General features: G+C 44.2%; 1 protein-coding gene across 1 annotated transcript in view; it reads left to right on the top strand.

Moving 5' to 3' along the window:
- TRPM6 (transient receptor potential cation channel subfamily M member 6) overlaps positions 1 to 23,902 on the top strand; it is a 1,083,502-nt gene that overhangs the window by 312,543 nt on the left and 747,057 nt on the right. The gene's annotated exons all lie outside the window — the stretch shown is intronic.

Raw genomic sequence — 23,902 nt, 5'->3', positions numbered from 1 at the left:
CCTGCAAATATCCTTCACAGACCATGATCCTTTGTATCTCCACTGCAACCAAGATTTGATTTTATACAGAGAGATAAGTCACCACTTTTTTCACTATCCCTTAAACTGCTTTCACACACTTTTCTCAATTTACTCCGCACTTCACTTTTCTTTTGTAAGTAACTCCCTGTCACCCACTTTAATTCCCCCCATGTCACATTCCAAAGATCCCCGATTCTCAATGGATGAGTTGAGAGTCACGGTGGATGAAATCATAAGAAGAGAGCCACAATTGTTTTGAGCCCAAGTCCAGCAAGTTCCTCTCACAAGGAAAATGGAACTGTGGCAAAGGATCATTGACAGAGTGAATGCCATAGGCACCATTCTGCACATAAAGGAAGACATTATGAAGAGGTGGAACGACCAGAGGGGCAAGGTGCATTCCTTGGCCTCCAGACAACAGATGGAGGTCAACAAGATTAGCAGTGGCCCTCTCAGTGCCCTATTACAACCTTTTCCCTGGGAGGAGAAGGTCTTGGCCATTCTACATCCTAAAGGCTTGACAGGAATACCTGAGTAGCAGAGTCTGGTAAGTTACAACACAAGAACCTTTGCAAAACTACAATGTCCTGCATGCTCACAGCTCAGCTTTTGCCACTGTTGTTCATTGACATTACCAACATTCAATACTCAGAGTATCTGAGATGTAAGACTGTCAATGTGTATTGTTGGACATAACATCACAGCTACCAAGGACCTTTGCATGCCATAAGTTGGAATGGCAATGGTACCTGTAAGTGTTTCAATATCAAAAAATCATCCCTGGACTCATGGTATGTCTCAACATGTAAATGTATGCTCTAACCTAAATGCAGTCTGGCAACAGATATGTAATACCCAACATTTGTCTAGTGTATTAAGTAGAGTGAGTGACCTGACTGCAAAGCCCATTATGCCCTGTTGCTGTAACTCCAACCACCAACCGAATATTCACTTGCCCAAATGGACCTGTTTAACTCTAAAATGAGGTTTACTCACCTGGGAGTACAACATTTGTCTTGTGTGTGAAGTAGAGGGAGTGATCTGATTGCAAAGCCCAATATGCCCTATTTATGTACCTCCAAGCACCAGTCCAGTGCTCAGTTCTCCAATCACACCTGTTTGTTAACTCTCAAATGAAGTTTACTCGCCTGGGAGTATACCATTTGTCAAGTGTGTGAAGTAGAGGAGTGACCTGACTGCAACTTACAGGAGGCCTTATTTGTGTGACTCCAACTACCAGCTCAGTGTTCCCTTGCCACATGCACCTGTTTGTTAACTCTCAAATAAACTTTACTCACCTGGTAGTATACCGTTTGTCTAGTGTGTAAAGTAGAGGGAGTAAGCTGACGGCAGTTCCTAGGAGACCCTGGTTCTTTGACTCCAACCACCAGCCCATTGTTCGCTTGCCCAAATACACCGCTTTGTAAGCTCTCAAATACTATGCACTCACCTTGGAGTATACTATTTGTCTAGTGTTGGGAAGTAGAAGGAGTGACCTGAGTGCAACTCCCAGGAGACCCTGTTTCTGTAACTTCAGCCACCAGCCTAGTGTTCACTTGCTCAAATACACCTGTTTGTAATCTCTCAAATGTTCTTCACTCACCTGGGAGTATACCATTTGTCTAGTGTTGGGAAGTAGAGGGAGTGACCTGACTGCAAAACCCAATAGGCCCTGTTTCTATGACCTCAACCACCAGCCCAGTATTCACTTGCCCACATACACCTGTTTGTAATCTCTCAAATGTATTTCATTTACCTGGGAGTATACTATTTGTCTAGTGTTGGAAAGTAGAGGGCTGACTGCACAGCCCAATATGACCTGTTTCTGTATCTCCAACCACCAGCCCAGTATTCACTTGCCTATATACATCTGTTTGTTAACTCTCAAATTAGTTTTATTCACTTGCCTATATACACCTGTTTGTTAACTCTCAAATTAGGTTTACTCACTTGGGAGTATAACATTTGTCTAGTGTGTGTAGTAGAAGGAGTGACCTGTCTGCAAAGCCCAATAGGTCCTGTTTCTGTGGCTCCAGTCACCAGCCCGGGGTTCACTTTCCTGAATACACCTGTTTGTTATATTGCAAATTAAGTTTACTTACCCGCGAGTGAGCAATATACAGATAATGCTCAACTCAGAGACTTGTCTGTCTACCTAGCTCCATCTTGACCTGGTATCACAAGAATAAACTATTGAGGACAGGAATGACACCTTACTAAGTGAGTACACCAAGTATTCCTAAGGACTTAAGCTGCATCAGCAGATTGGTAGCGGCAGCAAACACATTGACACAGCACTGCACACATGATGACTGCTGATACAGATACAACAAACTTATGTGTTTGCCTGTATCAGACTCAACTAGGTCTTCAAATGGTCAAATGCACATGTTGCCTCTCCACCGTGTTGACTTCACTGTTCGTTAAGATGTCATTTTAATTCCCTTATCCAAAGTGCAACTGATCAGCACATCTAATGAGCTGCTTCAGTCTAATAGTTTCGCCAAGCTTCACACGTCATGTCTGTAGTGAAATATGTGTTTTTGACCATTGACTTTGTGTTGCACCACTTTGCACCTGGATTAGCTGTCTAGTGTTCATACATTTTGTATTCAGTTTAGCTGCGTATTGACTTTATCGTAGCATTAGACACTGCCATAGTAAAGCTGACTGTACTTTTCCACATTGTAAACTGTGCTTGTTTTCATGCTTTTTCTCACCGAAGAGCTAGCTAGGACATATTATCACCCTAGAGCTAGTACATAATATGGAGGGGTTAGGCAGTCAGCACAATAAGAATGTACCAGAATGATGTTTATAGTGCAAGCAGGAAACGGTCTGAAGTTGGGAGGGGTGACTTGGGATTCTGGCCAGGTCCCTACACATTTCTTTCAAAGCTTACCTAAACTAGCCAGCATTTTTTAATATTTCTTTTTTATGGGAGGAGTTTTTCTAGAAAGCCCCTTCTCTGGTTCTTTAAGATGTAAAAAGACCCAGTGCGACAGCGAGAGTGAGAGTGGACTCAATCAGGATTCTTGACATTGGATGCCTGATATCTGTCCCATGAGGGTGGAGGTCTCTTTCTCTTTTGCAGTCAACTGAGGTCATCGTCTTGCTGGCATGAGAAAGATGAAGAGCTTGGCAGGCCCTACGGTGATGAATTTTTACTTCATTATTTGCCTTGCATAACATATTATAACTACATACATTTGCTGTGTAAATTGCAGCTGAGAATCATTTTGGTATGTTTTCATTTCATTGCTGTGACTATTTTTAAATGTGTGCTTTCAACATGCTAATCTCCTTTTTGGGAACCTCGTGGGGAAATAATAATAAATGTATTCTTTGAACTGAGAAGTGCATTTCAGAGATTTTTGTCAGCTCTGTCATTAGTGAAAGCAAAACAATGTCAAATACTCCAATACCCTGGTAACATGGCACAACAGGCTAACCTACCACTTAAGAATGTCCAATGTCTCTACTTACTGTAACACAAAGCCTTTGTAGGTAGATGTCATACTTCAACCAATAACAATGTACTCTCTTTCTCAACAGGCTGAGCCTGCACAGCCCCTCGGCAGACCTCATCCACCGACCAGACTCACACTCCACCCCCAGAAGAAGCCCTCAGTGATGACAACACTCCTGGACTTGTGGACATGGAGGATGGTCCTGGCATATCTGGGCAACCTGGTCAGATGGCAACAGTGAGTCTCACTGTGCCCACAAGGATACCTTCCGGACGTGTTGCGTCAACTTCACAGGCAACAATGCCCCCCCCACCCTGTGTACCTAGCACAGTTTCAACCATCTTGTGCCCCTGAGTCCTGGATCCTGAGGTGCAACCCAACACTCCTGACACTGAGGGTCCAGAACCCAGTTGGAGAGGGTACACTGTGCCAACGGCACAGGCTTGTAGGGGTAGGGTGCATGGTAGGGATGCTGTGGGCCAGCGGATTGAGGCCTCTGGGGCTGCTGTCAACCAGGATACCATCAGGAGACCCAAGGCAGGATGGGCCAGGTGTTTACTGAACTCTGCAAAATGAAGCAGCTGCAGAGGGACATGATCCAAAAATTGGATGACCACAATTCCAACATGGGCACTCCTAATGGGGTGCTGAGGGACATCCACACAACCCTGAGCAGGGCTTTTCCACCACCAGCCACCCCTTCCTGTGGACCAACTACCTCAAGGCCAAGTACACCTGCGGCAGCCACAAGGAGGGAGGCCCTGCCAGAGACACAAGCACCCTCAGACACCCCTTCCTCTGCAGCAGCTGATTCCCCCCCTCCCCCAGAGAGAACGTCCATGCAAGGAGGTGTGGATGACAAAACACCCACCACTGTCAGAAAGAAACCTCTTCTTAATGTCTTAATGCCCCCCTTTGTGGACTGATCCTAAACCACATTCCAGTTCCAATGGGCAGAGTACTCTGGACTTCCAATGGTGTGGCATCTACTCCATTGGTTTCATTCACCTTGACTGACCCCTTCACCTTACATTTTTGTTTCTTTGTGTCCCAAATTTATTTTCTGTATTAGCACTGGAATAAATTCACCTTTTACAAACTCATTTTCTGCTGTCTTAAAATTCACATTTATCTATGTAGATATGTGAGACCATATGAACCATTCGATGAAGATACAAGCTACTTGTGCAAGCAGGCATATGGTGTGTGTACACAATGTCCATCTCAGGATTACAACCATTACACACGAACACATACATACAAGTGTCTTGTTTCAGAAGAGTTTTTATTACATTGTTCAGCACATAGGCTGTCAAGATGTCAGAAAAATAGCAATTCAGACATGACCATACCAGACTTTGTAGGCCACCAAATATACTGGTACAGACCCCTAGAACATTGTAGGAATGTACATATCAGACATTGTCCTGTTAAATAGTTAAATAGGCAAAAATGGATTTGGTTGATGTCATTAGCTGGAGCCATATCCCCTAGCTCTCATAAGAAAGCCCATCGTAAAATGCAACACCCAGACAGACGGCAGTACAACAGTCCCTGATCACTGTGTCATTGCAATCCAGTGCTTCTGCATCTGGTGGTATGACACAAACAAATATCAGTGATATGCCACATGCACTATGGCCTACAATGATGAAACACATTAACAACTGCAAACAGTTCAGAGAAAAAGAGTGTTTAGTCAATATGAAGGTGAAGTGACGTGAATTTGGCCAACAACATTTTTACTGATCACATGATGACACACAGGATACATCATGGTCACTACACTGCAACAAATATGTCCAACAGAGTCTTCTGCACTTCCATCATATCACTGTGCAATCTGTCTTGACATAGGTCTTCTACACTCAAAGTCTGTGAAATACATTCCCAGGAATAATCCATGTCCACTTTGTATGTCCCAACAGTATGATATACCTGCCAATATCACAACTCTGAAACGCCCAAATGAAGATCTCATGATGAATGTACCTGAGCAAAGAACAAAACAAGGAGTATATGAAACCATGCATTTGACACAAGTCATGTAGCAAACATCTGGAGAACAACGTCCATCATTAAAATCGGACACAAACAAAGCATCATCATCAAAATGTGAATGTGTCAAAAGCTTTCTCATCAAACACCCTTTGGCAGATTTTGCCTGAGCATCAGCTTCTTAACTATTTCCAAAAATATACTCTGCACATTATCACAACTACAGTTCATTGTACAATCAAAGTCAAATGACATCTCATGACATATTTACTCTCATGAGAAGAAGCTGTTGATGAGATCTTGTCGCAAGTCAGTTCCTTCCACTTCACCACTATCATCTTCATTTGGCATTTCAGGGTTCTCACGTGGTGGCACTGCAGGTTCCCCCTCCTCTGGTGTGTAAGGAAAATTCCTCTGCAGGGCAATGTTATAGAACATGCAGCATGCCACAGTGATCTGACACCACTTATCTGGTGACTAGAGGAGGGCTCCCACAGTCTTATTCAGACAGCAAAACTTGGCCTTCAGGAGCCCAAAAACCCACTCCACTGCCCACTGTGTTCTTCCTTGAGCCTCATTGAAGTTGACTTCCCCTGGAGTAGTTTGATTCCTTAGCTGTGTCAGCGACCAAGGACAGTTTGTATACTCTGAGTCTCCTGTTTTGGAATGAGACATGAGTCACTCACTTCAATGTTGTAGCACCTGACATTGCACACACAAAATCAGGACAGATGTGAATTACCAACCAGCCAAGCCCTCTTTGGTTGCTGTTCTGCATTACAAAGGAATCATGGGCTGAACCTGGGAACCGGGAACATACGCTTGAGATGTAGAGATCTGACTAGCAGACAACTTGCAATTTGATAGAATTGAAGTGCTTTTGCAGTACACTTGTTCACTGGCCTGCGGTGGCACCAAGGCAATATGTGTGCCATCAGTGGCACCCACCACATGTGGGAGGTGACCAAAACCATACAAGTCACCCTCCTCATTGGCTAATTCCTCATGTCTGGGGAACATGATATAGCTGTCAATGTGTTTCATCATTGCTGATAGCCCATCTTTAAACACACCACTAAACATAGGTTGAGGCATACCACCAGATATGCCCACTGTATATTGGAAGGACCCTGTGGCCAGGAAGTATAATACTGCCATGAGTTTCACAAAGGGTGGTAGACATATTGGATCTTTGTTTTGAGGCATCAGATCTGGCTCCAACTGATGACATAAATCCACAATAGTTTGCCTATTCAGACGGAACTGTTTGATGATGTGACGTTCTCTTTTAAGGTCTGGCAATGGATGGTACCCTGAAGCTTGTTGCCTCCTCCCTCTCCCAGGGTACCTATTTGTGAAGTTAAATGAGTTGGAGCATTAGTCCCTGTGTCCACACCAACATACATGATGAATAGGACCACAATCATGTGACAAAGCATTAATGACTAGAACAACTACACCTGTTGCACATCAAAGCTGTCTACTACTCAAGGGTAAATTGTGAGCCCCAATTATTGTCTCCACATGTATCTACAACATGGATTTGGGCATTACCTAAATATCTGCTCCTCGTGTGCCCCTTGAAACTTAACAGTCTGTTCTGACTGCCAAAAATACTGTCACCGGCGCTGGACAGTGCACCACTATTATATCTCATCTGTGTCCAGCAACACACTACGCTCGTGATTGTGTAGGAGAACCTAAACAACAAGTCTGCTTTACATTGCTTGAGATGATCAGACACATATTGATGTTGTGATGAATTTAACTGGACCCAGTACTGTAGTTACAACCTCCAAAATGACAGATGTCTGACCTAGTTTACTGGAGAATTGGAACTGCCTGCGGCAGAAGTTGACAGCGCGGTGGGCAGTTTGATCCCTAGCAGGCACAGTCATAGGCAAACCTTGATGACTGTGACGTCGTGGACCAATGGCTGTGGCCGTCGGCAGTGATGACCACATACGTGGCATATGTGTATGCCTTGTTTTGCAAAATCACTTGCTTGACTCTAGACACTGCTGCCACCTCCACCACTATCTGCTGTGTGCTGCTTCTGGAAGCAATCATGCCAGGCCATTCAAGTGAAAGGACCCCTGCCTTCTCTCCTGAGGAGCTGAATAGGCTCGTTGGGGAGGTCCTTCCCCTATATGGTCAGCTCTGTTGCTCACCAGAGGAGCAGGTACCAACCTCATAGCCATATTTAACTCTTTTTGACAGCATCCTTTCCTTCCTTATAGGCTACAATGTGCCTCTGAGTGCCAGTGAGACTTTTTCAGGTGCCCTTTGTCACATTTTGTGTTCCATACATAGGATATACATGGTGCTGGTAGTGGAGGAAAGTACTCTATGTATTTCACATTACCATTGTGTGGTGCGAATTTGATAAGCCCTAAATCCTCCTTCTGTTGCATTCATATATCTAGGAAAGGAGACTTTACAACCATACAATGACATATTGTCAGATATGATGTTTGTAAATGTAAAACAGCATATATGTGTATTACAGCATGAGCTGTATATGTATACTTTTGAGTCATGTGAAGATCTTGTTAGCAGTGTGAATAGTCCCACAGATCACTCAACCCACATCTTCCCTTGCCAAACTGTTGTATGAGAACAATGTAAAGCTCACTGTGCCCTTCATAGTGCAACACATCCCTGAACCCTGATAGAAGATGGGCACAGCATGTACTGTCATGTATGGAAGTGATGGAAATGTGTCATGTAGAATCTGTAAGCTCAGCCTACAGACACCCAAGGCCTGTCAAATGTTTCTCCCAGTACAGGACATAGAACAGGCTGGGGTAGGGTTACTGTGGCTGTATAACTGTGGCACCGGCCCCCTCCCTGTATACCTGCACATCCTTGTATGTGGCCCAAAATATTCTTCTGTGGCAAGACTAGGCCTGAAAGCCTTTGTACATTGACTACATTAGGAATGGGTACTGAGGTGGCTCCCTGACCTAGGACATGTTTCTGTTGACCCTCACTGGCAATGTGTGCCATTGTCTTATGACAGGTCCCTTACTCCCACAGCTCTGTTGACACCTTTCCATAAGTCATATATATACAGTACAAGTGTATTGTAGAAGTGACAAACCTACAGTGCAGACAGGTGGTTAATTCAGAGGAGGGCATGACATGTGACTCATTAGCTTGGTTGCATGCAACCAATCAGACCAAACATACTTTAGTATGTTGGGTGCCATCTCTGTAGGATTGCTACATGTGGTCAAAGGTGTGTTCTTTGCTACAAATACATACCACACAAACCAACTCTAAAGTGGTATGCGATTACATTGGGTAGGCCACTTGTCCACACATGCACAGGGAAAGGACTTCCTGTGTTACCCATGGCAGCCCTTTCATTGTCACTTTAAGTCTTAGGGTGTAGGCTATACTATGGCAGTTGCCTGCAGGGACTGTATGCATTGATTCACCGTGGCTGAAAGTAAATTTATCTGTCGAGTCATGCACAAGGAGTTTACCCTTCAGAAGGTCACAATGGTGTGCTGTGTGTCATTGTGGCTCACATCACAGTACATGTTGCTTGAGCGTGAGCAACCTGATATCAGTGAACTTGCTTAGTCAGTGTAGGTCAAGAGTAGGGTAGTGGGTTAGTCTGCAGATGATTACTGAAATGTGTATTTATGTTCCTGTACTTATCAGCATGTGTGCTTTACACTTGTGGTGTGTTGACTACTACAAGGTTTTTGTGCTTGGTGTTTCTGAAATGTGTCTGACACAACCAGCTGGCCATAAAAATGGAATTGTAACCTCTTCATTTTTCTCTTGCATCCATACAGGTCAACACCCATCAGAAGAAAGGGATTTGGAGTGCCATCACTCAGAAGGTGCAGACCCTGGGGGTCCATAGCCAGTGGAGTGCCCACTGTCGCAAGAGGCGGGAGGACCTGAGATGATGTACCTGGAAGATAACGGAGTTCTAGCTGGGGCTGTTCTCCCAACATGGCCGGGGCGCTTGCCAGGGCCTGTCCACCCTGTTGTCCCGCATTCCGGCAGTGGCCTACTTGGAGCTTGATGGGCATTTGAGGGGAGCACAGCAGCTACAAGGGTGTGAGTCCTGGGCATATTCCTGCCTGTCACATTGCCAAGTTGATGTGTTAGTGTCTGCCATCTCCTCCTGAAGATTAGAGATGGGCCATGTGTGACACACAAGATGAGTTATTGTTTGTGTAGGTATGGAAGGTGATGCATGCTGATGTGACTTGCCTATTGGCCCAGTGACCTAGCACACAACAGAGTACAGTACACTACCTATATACTCTCCAGGGCCAATAAATGGCTGAGTACAATAATCAATCAGGTCATGTTGTTTGTTGTACTTGATGTCACTTGTACCCTACAGTCCAATTGTCTTCGGTGTGTCAGCCCCAACAACAAACCACATGAGTTAACACATCACTGTACTCAGCCATGTGTCTGCTCAAGTGAACATATTGGCATCTGTCCCCCACAGGCCACTTGTCATCAGTGTGTTATGAGTGCTGGTGCCTCACTGCTGTCTCTCATGTGAAGGTGGTCATCATACATGTGACAGAGCATACATTACCCTTTAGGTGCAGTCACAGAGTAATACTTTCCCTTGGTAAGTAGTGAATGTCCAGTGACATGATTTTGGTACCATCACTGTTGGCATCATTCCTTTTGCCTACATGTTAGCATATGTACCTTTCACTTCTGCCATATCATTGTCACTGCTGTTTCGTGCATGATCTACCTGTCTTCATGGGATAATGTCTGATTCCCTCACATATGTGTACATGCCAACATGTGTATGGAACTGGGAATATGTGATGGGGCTACAGTTCATGTGGTGGCACAGACAGGAGTGTGTCATCATTGATTGGTGGCTCACACATACCCTCACTCAAAACCCCATGTAATTTGGCAAGTACAATTGCAGAAGCAATGAAGGACATGACAGGTAGGACTAGAGTTTTTATTGACATTCCTTGCCATTGATGTAGAATCATTTTGCGAAGTGCTTAGCACATGTTAAATGGCAAAGGTTCATTACATAACTGTTGACATGTATCAGGGAGTGACTTGTAGGAATGTGAGAATCATATGTGGTTGTGTACACTTATTCATCCAAGAGTATCTGTGTTTGCATGACAAAAAGGGACAGTGATTTACCTTCCCATTAAGCAACATGTTAAGGGCCTTTTACAGGTACTGTAGATTCCCCCGAATCTCTCCAACATTCAGTGGCCTATTGGCTTTTACTTATTCACTCTGAGTAGGGTATTCACAGCAGTACCAATCAAGACAGGTGATTTCCCTGGGGCTAGTTGATTCATTGTGTTGTGAATATTTGTTGACAAATCTCCCAGATATTTTGCCAAAATTGTCTCCCGTGCAAGATGTGTTTTATATGAGAGCAACATTAGTACAACTTCCATGAGTCTATTTAGACAATGGACATAGTGTGAAGTTACCATTGGGAATTTTTTACAGTGTCACATGGGTGTTTCCATGTCACCCCCTTCTGGCTACTGAACGTCTTACTACAAACGAAATGCATTTATAACAATGCCATTACCACGAATATGCCTTTACCACAAATGCCTTTGCTACGAATATACCTTTACCACGCATCCCCTTACAACAAATTTCATTCTAAAGGCATGAATGGTAACTGTATATGTGTGGTAAAGGTTTTAAAGGTAAGTATTTTTTTTTATTTTGTAAAGGCATGTTATTGTAAAGGTGTATGCGTGGTAAAGGTTTTGCAAGTAAGTAGAGGTTAAGTATTACATGGTTTTATATATATACATGTATACACACATATATATATATATGTATATATATACATATTTATATACATATATATATATATATATATATATATATATATATATATATATATATATATATATATATATATATATATATATACATATATATATACACACATACATATACATGGCTGGATTATTTGGCCATCATTTTATCATGATGAGGTATTGGGTGTGTGAAGATTAGCTGGATGCATGACCTTGTGTGGGATCATTGAGATTGAACTTGGAATTGCCATAATAGTGACAATAGGTTACTGAGTGATACTACATAAGCCGAACCATTCAAGGTGATAAGGTCTCCTACTTGCTCCATGGATATTGTGTTTGTACAACTTTACCCATGCAGTTGGAGTTGTCTGTAATTCTGATTTTCCTGTGGGCAACTGTTCTCAGTTCATGTAGCATGCATACATAAATAAGTAGTAAATATTGGAGCCACTTTGCTGAAGACTGTGGCTATGGGCTACTGTACATTATGAAATGTTTAGTAATTTAAGCTGCTGTTCAAGTGTGATCAGGCTCATGTAGTGACCCCATTTATCTTTGTAATTTCAGCATCAGCATGGGCACGTGGAGCAGACAGGGCCAAAACCAATGACGAAGCAGCTACCCATTGGACCTCTTGTTATGAGACATCAAACACGGAGGGACTCAGTGGCCCGGAGGGTGATGGGAGTGCCATGGAGGACACAGGATCAACATCATCATGTTCGGATTCATCCTCCAGTGGCCACTCCCTAATTGTGGTAGACCCCTCAGGACCTGTACCTGTTCCATCCTTGCCCGCCAACCCAAGTTCTATCTCCACCCTCCGTGTTGCTCCCCACCCAGTTGACCGTGCCCACTTACCCAAGGGGGTTGGTGTCTCCTTTGCGTCAGTGACCTCACCCCCTGCCCCTTTTCCCCCTGCTGCCCTGAGTGCGGAGGCTATTCACCTCCTGAGGAGTATTTCTATGGGTCAGACTGCCATTCTCAATCCCATCCAGGTGCAGGGCAGCCACCTTCAGCAGGTGGTTGTGTATCTGGAAGGCATTTATAGTGCCATGTCTGGCCATGTCTTCAGGCTATGGTCTCCTCACTCACAGAAGCCTTTCACCTCCCACAATCCTACACCCTACCACCTACCCCTTACCATACCTGTCTCAAGTACACACACACATCCGCACCCACCCACCAGCACATATAAGTACAAGTACCACAAGACAAACCGGCATGCAAGCACTCAATAGTCACTCACACGCACCACCACACACATCATTCCCCTAGACACCACCCCCACAGACACAGCCACCACACACATCATACCCACAGATACCACTCCTACCCCCATAGACCCAAACACCACACTAACATCATACACCTTACAGCCACCACACACACCATATCCCAAGACACTACCCAAACACCCACAGACACAGCAACTACAAACACCATGCACCCAGATACCACCCCAACACCCACAGACAGAGACACCACACACACCGTACCCCCAGACACCACCTCTACCCCCACAGATCCACACACAACACACCATACTCCAGATATCACCCCAACACCCACAGACCTTCACACCACACATACCATATCCCCAGACACCACCCCAATACCCAATGAAACAGTCACCACTCCCACCTTAGCCATCACCTACACCTCACAGCCCCTAAGAGGCGCAAACACCCACACTCACACATACATCAGACACCACTCAAACCCAAGCATACCTAAGACACACATACACACACCAGCACCAACAACACCCACAGCTGACACAAGAACTTCCTCAACCTCCCAACTCCTAATCCCTTTTGCAGACCTTACCCATTTTCCCTAAGAAAGTTTAATGTTTGACCTTGCCCTTACTCCTGTGAAATCCACCCAAATGCAAAAGGAACTCACCCACATCCTGACCCATCCCTTCCACATCCAAGTCCTCCCCTTTAACACCTGCCCCGCCACCCCTGTAACTAGCCATACCTCTCCCTCCCCCAAGAAGAAGCCCACCCCTCCCAAAACCAAACCCACCCATCCTAAATTTTACCCCACTCCACCCAAGGGTGATCATTGAGATGCCTGGCATGCCATCTTGATGCCCGTTCTTGTGGAGGGTCCTATGGCAGTGATCAGAGAGTCAAGATGTGGTGCACAGTAGTGTACATTAACTATTATTTGTGGACTGGCCTTGGACCTTTACTCATATTTGGAGGTCTTTAATAAACCCAAGCTGTTTTTACTCATTTGTCCTGCTATTATTTTTTGACCTTTTTGCTGCTCCTGAGTAATTTGTGATGTATGCCTACAGTTGTGTTTGATTCACTTTGATTGCTGATCCATTTGCTGTGGTTAGCAAGTTCTGACTTTGAGAACAGTGCTGGTGTCAACCAGGACAAGGGGAGATGTTCAATGGATGGATATGTGGGTGGTAATCACATAGGGGTGTCATTGCATTGTGTGTTGTTTGATATGGTAGGTATTTCATCTTGGCTTGGCCTCTGTCAATCTCTATTGAATTATATTTGTTCCCCTGATGTAGATTGGACATTTGTATCATGTGTGGAAGGTGTTCAGTTGTGCGAACTTCCTATACATTTGACTGACCATGTATGCATTTTCTCATCTGTGTACCTTCCACCTACTTCATCTACATGTGTGACCCATGGTGTTGCTGTTGTATTTTCTTTCTTGACTTGCACTTACCCATTAGGCACATAGGCATGGCACTTGGTTCTACAATTGGTTGTCCCTGTAATACATGAAGCCACAGTTCCTATAAAAGTGTTTTTTAGGGGCATGTGCAAAGTGAAATGTGTTCCAGGACAGCATCCTTCCTGAGGTCCCCCTGATGCCGCCATCCCGATTCTGTAGGTATTGTTTACATTGTGAGCTTTTGATATTTCTCCTCATAAAATATTGTGGATCCCGTTTACCTCACATTCTCTTGAAATATTGGGGATATCTGTGGGTCAATTACAGGGATATTGCATGGAAGGGGTCTTTGGGTTAAATGACACATCTATACATATGTGTCTTCAATATCATGACAGGCCATGGCATGTGAACAATGTGAGAGTGTCAGTTCAATTAGTAAGTGTGATATTGATCTGGTGTTGCTGTTGTGTGACACAGTGTTATGTACACTTCACTGTCCCTGAAACTGGGATGTGCAGATATGCCTGGTTTTGTGGAGTATTGCAGCGGAGTGTCAGTGACCTGACCATGGGGCTGTGATTGGGTTATATGTTATGTACAACTCTGACCCGGGACACACAAAATTATACTTGGTCCATGGAGAACAGTCCCCATACCAGGACGATGGCGGCACGTTGATTTGCTGTTGAGTTTGGAAACATGGTTATGTGTGTGGTCTTGCCGTCGGATGCCTCCACAGTGGTGTTGATTTTGGGCTCCTTTTATCAGCAGCAGCAGTGGCAAGACATGAATGACCAACTCAGTGGCATCACAGGATGTGTGCAGCTGCCTACAGGTGAGTTCCTGCCTTAAATGCCTCAGTTTCCACCAGCTGAGACAAGGTGGTTGGACCACCACAGTCACGCCAGAAAGCAACGTCATAATATGTCTGGTGGAGACACTAGAGATCTGTCTGCCTCATTGGCCTATCTCGCCACTGCAGCTTTCTGTGCTGCCTGGTGGCACTGGAGGGACCACAGCAGTGTTTCATCTATGGAACCACATGCATCGTCATACGATGGTCCAACCGCCAACCTGATGGCGGTCAGACCACCGCCGTCGCCATGGCCATCCAAGGTCTCAATCAGGCCCTTACTTTTTACCATACTTCACTTGGTAACTCTACAATTCCCCTGGGAGGAGTGCTGCACTCTAAGCCCTTATCATTAATTTTACACACAACACATCTTTCAACACAGCATTCAATATTCCTGTCCATTGCAGGCCACCAACTTTTTTCTCTCAATATCTTCTTCCTGGCAGTCATAGCAAGGGGTCCCTTGTGTAACAACTCCAACAGCCTCCAGACATGGGGGGAATTAATTTGTCCAGGTTTTACATGAGGGGGAATTAATTTTTCATTGCAAAATAATAATCCTATTGTTCACTTTGTACCTTGCTGCAGGTTTGGAACTGAGGGAGTAGAGAATTTTTATGTGGCCAGCCCTTCACCACATAGTTCATAGCCTGAGCAAGTTCACTATCTTCTGACAACACAGTCACCCACTCCTTTTCATTCACATGCTTGTAAGATGTCCAAGATAAACTAGCAACTAAACATTCAGTGTCATTTTCATCCTGCTCACCTGACCCCAACAATTCTTAATCCTTACTGACAAGCAAGCGAGAAGGGCAATCTGCTTTTTTGTTTCTGGTGCCAGGTAAATGTTCCACATCAAAGTGATATTCCAGAAATTTAGAACTCAATCGTATTAACCTTCCAGTGGCTTTAGATGAGTTGACATTACTACCATTTAGAATTGGGATCAATGGTTTATGATCCGTCCACAGAAGGAAGCTAGTCCTCCACAAGTAAGGTCTAAATTTGTCAAGAGCACATTTACAAGTTAGCATTTCCCTTTTGATGACCGAATGCTGGCACTCGCTTTTTCAATGTACAGGGTGTGAAGGTGATGGTGTGGTCATCACTATCTCTGCCGTGTGACAATGCCCCCCCACAACTACAGTGCTGGCCATCGACAGAGAGACAGGTTTTTTCCCAGGACATAAGATTTCGAAGATGTGCCTGAATATAAAAGTGACTTAGTAGATGCAAAAGCCTGTTGCTGCTCTCTGCCTCACACACATTGAGCGTTTTTGTTTGTGGCTTATCCATAGGTTTGGCAATAGTTGCAAAATTTGGAATACATTTAGCATAGAATCCAAACATTCCCATAACAGCTAACAATTGATCATGAGCTGTAGGTGTAGGTACCACCTCAATTCCCTCCTTTAATTGTGATCTGAATTTCAACCCCTCCCCAGTAATCATGGGACCAAGATACTCAACCACACCCACACTTAAAACACACTTATCCTTCCTGAGATTAACACCTCTCTCCTGGAAGGCACTCAACATTTGTTTCAATCTTTCCAAATTTTCTTCCTCAGTTTCTCCAAAAATCAAACCATATTGAAACACGAAGACACCCTCCTAAAAATGTAAAATCTGACCCATCAATCCTTGGAACACCACTGCCACAGAAGTGAAATCAAGTGGCATCCTGCAAAACTAGAACACCCCATCAGAGGTAACTAAAGCAGTTAGGCGGTGTGATTCCTCACCATCATCACCTGATGATACACTGACTGCAGATCAAACTTTGAGAACATTTTGGTGCCCTTTAATCTAGTAACCATGTCATCAATCCTAGGGAGAGGATGGCCATCAAACCAAATTGCTCTGTTGAGGCAATGTAAGCCAAGGCACATCCTCAACTCCTTGTTCTTCTTATGTGCCATCACAATAGGTGAACACCACAGGGAAGATTCCACAGGTTATATCACAGCCTCTGCACACATTTTCTGTAAAGATCAGTTAATTCACCTCATACGCTTAAAGGTAGTGATCTAGGTTTATGCTTGACTGGTTCATGTCCTTCTTTAACTTTGACAACATGTTCAAAATTATTTATTGCTCCCAACTCCTCCTTAAACTTCAGAAACTGAGGACACACATGTGCACAATACATCCTCATGATTAGTGTTCCCAATCTCTCCCAATCACAAAACTTGTTGGGGACATTGCGGTTTTATTATGATACCTAAACACTCTTGGTGATGCCATCCTGTTTTTCCAGACCTGTTTTTGTTGGCTTTAGGACTCTGGGCAATTTACCACTGCTAACTAGTGCTAAAGTGCATATGCTCTCTGTCTAAGTTCTATTGGTGATTTGGTTTTCTCCATGAAAGGCATATTTGATTTTACTAGGAAGTCCCTAGTGAAGTGTACTAGAGGTACCCAGGGCCTGTATATTAAATGTTACTAGTGGGGCTGTAGCATTGATTGTGCCAACTACATGAGTAGCCCTATAAACATGGCTCAGACCTGCCACTGCAGTGTTTGTGTGGGCAGTTTTAAATTGCCAGTTCAACATGCCAAACCTTCCCTTTTACTACATGTAGGTCACCCCTAAGGTATGCCTAAGGCAGCCCAATGGGCAGGGTGCAGTGTATTTAAAAGGTAGGATATGTACTAATGTGTTTTACATGTTCTAATAGTGAAATACTGCTAAATTCACTTTTTACTATTGCACAGCCTATCTCTCTAATAGGATAACATAGGGATTACCTTAAAATATCCTTTAAGTGTAATGTCCCATTAGTTGCAGATAGAGATGTGGAGTTTAGGGTCTCTGAACTCACAATTTAAAAATACATCTTTTGTTGAAGTTGTTTTTGAATTGTAAGCTTGAAAATGCCACCTTTAGAAGTGAGCATTTTCTTACTCAACCATTCTGTGCCTCTGCCTGGCTGCTGAATAGATGTATGGGTCAAACTGACACTTGGGGTGTTTATGAATTCTCTTTAGACAGTAACACAAAGGGAGTTGAGAGGAGCTGATACTTTCACCTGAATAGGGCTTTGCCTGTCCTTACACAAAACAGTCTCCCAACCCCCTGGAGTGTGTCTGGGGCCAGGACAGGGAGAGGCAGGGTTGTGTGCACTACGATGACTTTCCTATGAAGTTCTCCTACTTTAAAGACAGAAATGAGTATAAGTATTGGACTGCTGGCCCCACAACTTCAGAACACTTCTGGACTGAGGACATTCTGCTAGGGAGAAGAGCTGGATACACGAGGAGGACCTGCCACTCTGCCTGTTGCTTTGCTGTGCTGGCCTGCTGCTGCTACTTCTGCCCTGGGAGTGAAAGAACTGGTCTTTGCTTTCTATGTCCTGCTTTCCAAGGTTCTCCAAGGGCTTGAACTGAGCTTTCCTCCTTTTAGAAGTCTCAGGGACATCAAAGACTTCAACTGCCAGCACCGGTTTTTTCTTGCTGAGAGTCCTGACTTGCCAAGTGGTACCAAATCTAGATTCCGGGCCCTTGGAAGTGAGTTCTTGTGAAAAACAAGAAGAACCAGGCACAACAACTTTGGACAACTCAAGAACTGGCGCGGATGCTCGACTCTGCGCTGCTACTTGCATCCAAAGCTGTAGTCCCCATTGAAGTGCAAAAACAATAACCGACGGCACGGATCCAGCGCCACTGGCCTGAAGCCCCCGCAGCACCTTTGAAGTCCCACAACATTGTGAGTCCAGAGTGCCGTGTCTCGGACCTCCATGACATCCGACTCGGCAGCGGCGCCTGTGGCCTGTGGTGTGACCGCATACCCAAGAGTTCACCCATCGCACCTGGACCGGTCAAATTTATTAACTCCGCCAGATCGTAAGGAACTGGTGCCTTAACACTGATGCAGCATCACCTCCCCTGCAACCTTAAGGAACGGATGCCTCTCCTCCCAAGCCTCACAGTAAGAAACAGATGCCTCACCTCCCCGTTAGTAGTAAGGAACCCGACTCTGTGCAACGTCTTTATTTCCTCGTTCTCAAAGGTACTGTACCTGGGGGTCCTTACGACTCTGTGACCAGCGCCGCAGTTTCTCGTGACTGGCGTTGCACTGTTGGGAATGACTACATCAACGACATTGTGGTAGCCCCAGTTGGAGCTATTGTTTTTCTAAGCGCTCTATTGGGATTATGTCTATGGTTTTATTAGCTTATTGTTTGCAAGATCATCGGACACAAATAACGACAAGTGTTCAAAAACCTCTTGTCCCTCCAACCAAGGTAGTGCTCCAGAAGCCATTTTTTCGTGTCAGGTTTAAACTTAAATCCATCTATAGCTCCAAGGGATGCATTAAAAGCTCTGAAACATTCTTTCATTAGATGGTGGTGCCCTTGGAAATTGAAGGAACGGTGGTGGAGGATCTATGGGTTGCATTTTGAATTGTTTGTAAAACTGGGACTTGAAAACAACAATTTAGTTGTTGAAAGAATGAGAAACTAACTAGTAAGGCTGACCACTGTGCCAAAGAAAGATGTCTGCCAGACTCAGTTCTTAAGGAAAATGATTGATGACGAGAAGAAACAAATTGACGTCCAGAGTAATGTAGTGTATAACATCCTTGGAAAATTCTAAGGTAACTATCCAACCCAAAATGTCCAAAATAAGTAAATATCAAAACTGTATGAGTGAATATACAATCCAAAATGACCACTGTGCTATATTCATTCAACTTGGCTGACACCCAATTAAAACATTTGAAAATTAAGCATACGCTGAATGCTCAGCCAGTATTCCTCATGTGCCAGTGGGCCAATGCCAAATCCAAAATGGTTAAAGGTGTTAGTAATTATTCACTAATTGGATTAAGTGCCACTGGTTTTTCACTACAATCCATACAGAAAATCTAGTGATTCTACATGGATAGTTTGATGGAGGTTTACTATATGACGTAATTCTACACAGACCTTCAGTGTAACCGACTGTTAACAGTCTCAGTGAGATCATCAAAGAATCAAATTTATAATAGGAATTACAATGGATTAACATTAAGACAGGAGATAACTCCTCCCAATTAACAGGAATTCCTAGTCACTGACGGTGAATGTTATACACATTGGCTTTCTGTAATGACACAAGACTCAACCCCTGATAGAAGCTCCCTACATTTGGTAACCATACAATCATGCATGCACCACAAAACACCCAGAGGTAGCAAAAGGCCAATGAAATATAATTTTAAGCAACATAAAATGCACTGGAGAGGATGTAGCGCAGCGGTCAGAGCGACCACCTCGGGAGCTGGAAGTATGGGTTCGAGCATCAGCGCAAGATCCTGTGATTCTGGTCAAATCACTTAGGGCCTCATTACGACCCTGGCGGCCGGCGGTAAGCTGGCGGTAACACTGCCAACAGGGTGGCAGTGTTCCGCCAGCTTTGATGACCGTGGCGCAATAGCCACGGCCATACCGCCACCCCCTCCACTATACCGCCAGGTGAAAATCCCCAGGGCAGCGGTGCAAACACCGCTGCCCTGGGGATTATGAGTCCCCGACCGCCAGCCTGGCCACGGCGGTAAACATCGCCATGGAAAGGCTGGCGGTAAGGGGGACTTGGGGTGCCCCTGGGGGCCCCTGCACTGCCCATGCACTTAGTCTGGGCGGTGCAGGGGCTCCCAGGCATAGCCCAGTTGCGCATTTCACTGCCTGAATTCGGGCAGTGAAATGCGCGATGGGTGCTACTGCACCCGCTGCACATCAGCATTGCCGCCGGCTCTATTACGAGCCCGCAGCAATGTTGATGTGACTTTTCCGCTGGCCCAGCGGAAAGGTCATATTAGGGAACCAGGTATACCGCCGGCCCTGGCGGTATTCTGGCTCCCGCAGCCTCTGCGGTCTTTTTAAAAGACCGCCGAGGTTGTAATGAGGGCCTATATCTCCACATGCCCATCGACAATGCCTTGAAACCCTCACAGGTGAGAAGCTGCACTATGTAAATCTTTCTTTCATTTCATTATGATAAAAAGAAGAACCAATGAGCCTAACTTATATAGGTTCTGATTACAACCTTGCCGGATGGGATACTCCATCACAAACATGACAGAGAAATCCGCCTGCCGTTTTACAAGTTCTATAGGATATAATGGAACTTGTAATATGGCAGACGGGATATCTGTCACGTTTCTAACAGAATTTCCTATTCGCCAAGGTCATAATCAGGTCATAGTTTCTTACCCATGCTTGTTGATTTTCTCTGCAATGGCATATTGATCCAGAATGTCCCTTTCCTTCTCATCTTTTGTCACTAAAATATTTCCAATGTCTGTGGTAAAACTTTCTTAGTTCTTTAAGGGCTGCCCCGTCTCCTCCATTTGCATGTTTTTCTACTTCTGGATTTCTGTGATATTGCCCTTGAAAAATACCTCACTATTGACTTTCAGGGAAGTTTGACCACCCACCCACAATTCAAGGAAATCTACAGTCTCCTCCTCACTATTGTCACTATTCTGATTTGTAGAGTCTGCATTTTCTAAGTTTACTGTTTGGTTTATCTGAGCCTACCTAGCCTATAGAGATATGAATGAAATTGCTGTATTTGTATAGCTCCCTAAGAGCAGGGATATTGAGTACAAACAAGGTCAATCACATTGAAATGTTAATAGAAGTGAAGTAGGATTTGCCAACACAGTCCAAATATAATCACATTAGCACTCCCATTGTTCTTGATGTCTGCTTACATTACATCCTGCTTCAATCATCATAAAATAGGACATCTAGTTAAGCATAGAACCAGGCCCGTTAAACACAATAGCGATCCAATTTTGACCTAAGTTTGGTTTCTGCTCTTCCAAAATGTGCAATGTGTCCTTTTTTGGATTGAATGGATATACATGTGGGATAACAAATGTTTTTGAAAGTGATGAACCTTTTATAAATGAAATTGAATAATGGTACATATTATATTTGAGAAATATTTAATTGGTATCATTTGAATTATTAATAGTAACTGTGATAAATGGTCTGACGTTTCCATAATGTATTCTGTTTTCTTGTCCTGTTTCTATGTAACTGACTTACTTGTATTTAACTGTTGATGATTGGCGGTGTACTTCACGTGACCAAGGCTGCCGTGACAGCCGAAACCCGTTGTGATTAAGCTTTACTTTTTACTCTGAAGTCCTGAGTGTGCGAGTAGTAGTGGCTTCTTCTTTTTGTATTGACTGAATACCGGCTAGCTCCTGCCAGTTTTTGCGTCTCCCCTAGCGGGCCACCCCTAGCCCGGACAAGAAATTGTTTAATATGATAAACTTGTTAGTTGAAATGCATCGGTGTTGGTGTTGATGGTGTTGTGGTAATCATTAAACAGAAAAGCAAGTCTCCTGGAGTGCTGTGACTCTCTTTTGACGAAAATTAGATACAGGGGAATGGTCCGCCTCTGACACAGGCACCAGCTGTTGAGCGTGCCGTAAGAGGACTGCTTTGTGTATATATATATATATACATATATATATATATATATATGTATATATATATATATATATATATATATATATATATATATATATATATACATATATATATATATCCACTAAATAGTCCTTATCACTGAAATTCACCAGTTATAGTTAGAGTTATCTCAAGTAACTATAACTATTGCCCTAAGGTAACTATTATTTGTGCCCCGCCATGCACAGTCATATGATTTCAAAGAAGATGTCATGAGTGATTCAGGCAATTGGCAGTAGACAGCAAGGTTCCGAGTTATAGTTATCTTAGGGCACAAGTTATAGTTAATTAAGATAACTCTAACTATAGCTGGTGAATTTCAGTGTTTTTTTAGAGCTTAATACTGAGCATTTCATTGAGCTATTATGTTACTTTAATCTTTGTTTTTTCAGTGAATTTCCAGGGTTTTGTTTTCCATAAAGTAATATTTAATTACCATACGTTCATCTAACCCCCAGCTGCACACGGCCTCTGGTCTTGTATGGTGGGGGGATTGCCTCAGGGCCTGGTCTGCATTTAGGCCCTTCAGCCAACCCCCCACATGCAGCCAACCATACTCTCCCCAGGGTGTTAGACCGTGCATGGCAGGGGGTTGGACACCGGGCCTGGCTTGTGACCAGTCCCTGTGGCTGATTTCCCACATGCATCTAACCCCATGCTGCGCATGGCCTTTGGCTATGTACATTTGGGAGTTGGCCACAAACCTGGTATGCGGCCAGGCCCTGTGGCTAACCCCACCAAACACAGCCAACCAAGGCTGTGTACGGCAGGAACTCCAGCACCTTTTTTTTAAATAGGAGTGGGGCTGCGTGCCCCCCCCTTTAACCTGTTATGGCCCTAGGCACCCCATCCCCCAGAGCCATGGGGGATGGCGTTGGGAACTCCAGCACCTTTTTAAAAAAAATAGGAGTGGGGCTGCGTGCCCCCCCCTTAACCTATTAGCCAGTATATAAATCTAAGGGGAGATGGCACACAGCCCCCCTCTCTGTGCCGAATATGGTGTTGGGGACCTCATATGCCGGGGCCTGGTGCATTTTTGTTGTGGGAGTTCATGTGGTCCCCTCCCTGGACCACTCAACCCTGGGGACCCCATCCCCCAGTGTATTTCGGGCAGGAACCTTGGTTCCCGCATGTCAGCCCAGTGGGAAAGTCGTAATAGGCCAACTGAGGACCTCCATGTCCACAGCGGTCTTCTCACCACAGCACTGGCAGGCTGACATTCCACCTAATGAGGCCCTTAGTCTGATAATGGAGCATCATGTTGAGAAAGGTAGGACGCATGGTGTACATTGTTTGTTTTGGGGCAAGTGTAAATGTTTAAACCTGAAACGTCTTCATAAAAGGCTGTCAAGCATTAATTGATCATTATAGGGGGCTAGAGTACAGCATTGACCTACCGTATGGGACACAAAAATATCACTGTTGCTTCTTTTCTCATATAGACTACTGAAATGGAAAGTCAATTAAGTGTTGATATAAAATCATTTGTGTTAGACAAAGTTTACTCTTGTAGTGCAAGGAATTATACTCAGAAAATGCTGAACTTTTTGGTACAAATATGATGGGTATATTTTATGACCTAATCTAAGTTAGTAATAATGACAGTTCTTT

The sequence above is a fragment of the Pleurodeles waltl genome, chromosome 1_1 (genome assembly GCF_031143425.1).
Source record: "Pleurodeles waltl isolate 20211129_DDA chromosome 1_1, aPleWal1.hap1.20221129, whole genome shotgun sequence".
NCBI classification, from domain to species: Eukaryota; Metazoa; Chordata; class Amphibia; order Caudata; family Salamandridae; genus Pleurodeles; species Pleurodeles waltl.
The sequence above is the reverse complement of the archived record's forward strand: the minus strand, read 5'-3'. Positions and strand labels throughout refer to the sequence as shown.